The following is a 3,845-nucleotide window of genomic DNA, read 5'->3' on the forward strand; positions in this document are numbered from 1 at the left end:
CATTCCTGCGTAAAAATAGCATCCCCTGCAAACACATTTACTATTATCTCTTTGGTGCAGTGCTTAGTAGCATAGGCTGCACTCCGGCCCCCCTATGGAGCCAGACGGCAGCATTTACATGAAGCCTGAGCAGGGGAGTGGAAATTACAACTATTGTGACTTGCTTTTCTACAGGGCTTATTACATTATCATAATGTAGGTGAGAGAGCATGATGGCTCTGGCATCAACTGACATCTTTGGCATGAAGGAGAGGTTTTGGTGTCTCTGCCTGGGCCTTCATCTCTGACTTCCTTTCTGCCTGTTTTTTTCTGTCCTTTTTCTTTCTTTCATCTGTACTTTTCTTTCTGCAATTAGGGAACCATCACAATGGTTTTTAAGTCTCTAATTTCTCTCATATATCATTATTTTTTGTTTTTTCCTCCCTGACAGCCTGCCTTTCTTTATGTGTGTAGATGAGTATATGTGTGAGAATGAGCAGCAGTAGTCCCACCCACAGAGGCCACACTGCGCCACAGTGGACTTGGAGCAACTTGTTCCAAGCAGATGTTTACTAGCCCCTTGGGTGTGTTTGTGTGCACTGAATGCTTCTCTTTTACAGTATCCAGGCTAAAATCATGCTTGTGTGTGTGTGTGTTTGTATTCCCCTATTCAAGTGCCTACATGTGCAATGGCATTCCGATCCACTTTGTGATTTCTGCTTCTTCAAGCACCTTTTCCTTCAGCGCCCTGTGACCGAACACCTGTTGTACAGCAAACTTTTAATGAGCGATCCACCTGAGAGAGGCAGAATCGGGAGAAGGATTTCAGGGGTCTTAATTTTTTTCTTTAGAGGTGCCACCTGTGCCATGTTAAGAGATGTAAAGTGTTATCCCTCTGTGGAACCATGCATTTGGCTTTGATTAGCATTGCAGACACAAAACATAAGTGATGCATTAGCAAGAGGAGGCACACACCCAAACATGCCCCCCATACACACACATGCATGCTGTGTTTTCATTCCTTGTGGGGACTTTACATTGACCTACATTTATTTCTTGTAGACTTATGCTAACCTTAACCATAACCACTACTTGCCACCTAATCCTGACTCTAATATTTAACATAACACCTAACCTTATCCTAACCCTAAACCATGTTGTCACTCTAGAATTCAGTGATTTCCTTGTGGGGACTAGCTTCTGGTCCCCACAAAGATGGCCGAGTCCCCACAGTGTGAGTGTGTTAACAGGTTTCGGTCCTCATGATGTAAGTAATACAAAGGCACACACACACACAGAAGACTGTCCTCACAGCACACAGGTGCCATTTTCCAATTTTCCAGAGTGAGTTAAAAACAACAAAAAAACAAACAGGCATCCTGCATAGCATGTAACCTAGGAGAGAGCAGCCACTCCTTCCATTATTCCTTCTCATCTCCTCTGCCCTCCTCGTTATAGTCACTTCTCACTCCTTAATATTACTCTGAGTGTATGTGTCTAGCTACAAGTATGCATGTACTTGAACATGCATGTGTGTGTCTAGAGTGTGGGTGTTTGGACAGCGCTCAGTCTGAGCAGCGAGGAGGTGATTTGTAGCAGGGGCCTCTACTACTATGCTCACTTCAAAAGCTCCTTCAGGATGCTGCACACTCTTGCTCACGCTCACTCTCTGTGCCCATATCAGCGGGTGAGTCCGGCATTAACCTACCGTTTCCCTCGTGCTCCTCATACATTATGTCCTTTGAATTTGTGTACATAATTAGACCTTTGGGTTTGCTCAAGCTGCTTGTCTCATTTATTTGGCAGGCATTCACTAAGGTACATGCACTTTGTCATCTCTCTGTATCAGACAAATGCCAGGCTGTTTTTAAATGAGGAGGATTTTACAGTATGTGTTTTCCCTGTTGCTTTTAGGCTTAGATGAGAGATTATACTATCAGGTAAAGACAATTTTGTTTTGTCAATACCTGTAGCTACAGTAAATTCAGCCTGGTCTTTCTTTGAAATTTCTGCATAGCACAAAATGAAAACAAGTTTTCTCTTGAAGCACCAGATTAAATACACTTTCCACAATGTATCACATCTTTTCTGAATTTTATGACTGATTTCTTTGACAGTGAAAAAACTTGAGACTGACAGTCATTGAGTGAACCTTCAATACTCTGAAGACTGATCAAATGGGCTGACTTTATTTGTACATACATCATTAAAAGCCTCTGCAGAGATCTTTTCTCTCTTAAAGGAGGGAGAGGGCGTGGCAGCACCTTCACATTTGTCACAATCAATTAGTTAACTGGATCAGGTTAAAGCACAATTTATGTCCAGAAGAGAACTTAACTGTACATGAGAGGGGAAATGTTATGAATTGTGAAATATTGATGGTGTTTGTGTAAATGCTTTGCTTATGTCTCTTTTAAACTGTTTATAAATTCTAATGCGGGGTTTTTGGACTCCTGCAGTTTGGGTTTGTTAGCATTTAATGTAGAAGGGCAGGGAAGCGATGAGCAAATAAGCAAAGGCCTGCAGAGATTATTAAGTCCTGCTCTGAAGTGCAAATGAGCTCCTTCCTCTCTTGGTTGTAGATTATGTTTTTTTGCAACACATTGACATTGAAACATGGGACATGGGAAGTATGTTTATTGCAGCTAATATTAGCATCTATGTCAGAGGCCAGTAAAAACGATTTCTCCCTATAAAGCTGAGGTGCTTAATTAAATTAGATCTCAGTTCTGGTAATTCCTTGTTGTGCCATTAGTACTGAATAATATTATAAGGCACCATAGCTCACTAATGAGTTGAAAACTCAGACAACAAAGTCCAGATGGAAAATTCAGACAACCATGTGTCATGAAACAATAAAAAAAAAATGTGTATTACTCTCAGCTGCCCAGCTAACTAGCACACTGTGCAACGTTTGAATTAGCAGCCTGTCAGTATTTATATTTGGGCAAAACTTTGTTGGAACCTTTCACCTTCTAAAAGCCACTGGCACAGCTTGACCGTCTTTTTCCTCTCTACTGGATCAGCTTGAGTCGAGGCCTGATTAAAAAGCAAAGACATTGGCTGTGTCTTCCTGGGAGGTAAGCGCTAGCTAGGAGCCTGGTTGGGGCCTCGGGGAAATAAAGATTTGGATCAGGCTGATTTGAGTAGATGAAGATAGTGCAGTAATTACAGGCATCCCAGATCTCAGCAGTAGATATAGCAATCCAGGCCCAGAGCTTATGGCAATGTGATGAAGATGAGTCCTGTGTATTGGCAGGCAAGCATGGTGGATGATGAAGGGAGTGAGGAGTCATTCTGTCACTGATCCACAAAATCACATGAAATAGGACCTGGGGTAAGTCTCTAACTGACATCACCTGTCATGGTATCAAAATAAATGTGTGGCATTTGACACAGAATACAGTGGTGGTTCTGTATGAATTACTAATGTGATTATGATTTCAGAATTAGATTTTTTACAGCTGTCAATAAAATCGCATTAACTCACCCACATTTTATTCCATTTTACAGCTTTGTCACTACTCTCTTTATTTGCATCTTTCCTTCCACTTTGGGTTTCCTAAAGATGATTTATGTTTAAAATTTGATGAAACTTATAAGGAGAAAGGCAATTATTGAAGGAGAGTAATTCCCCCCACTCTGTTGATGGACACTAATAGGACTCCATTGTTGTTAGCATTTAGCCTGTCCTGATTACATTGTTTTTCATGGCTGCATCCTGAGCTGGGTCTCCATCCCGCCAAACCTCCAGCCCTCCATTCCTCCTTCTGGGTGACATTTCAGACGGGGCCCTGAGGGCATTCGTAGGGGAGGCATCGAACAAGGTAATTGCGGTGAGGTTTTCCCTCACTAAATTAACCTCT

This window comes from Monopterus albus, unplaced genomic scaffold (genome assembly GCF_001952655.1).
Source record: "Monopterus albus unplaced genomic scaffold, M_albus_1.0 scaffold145.1, whole genome shotgun sequence".
NCBI lineage: Eukaryota > Metazoa > Chordata > Actinopteri > Synbranchiformes > Synbranchidae > Monopterus > Monopterus albus.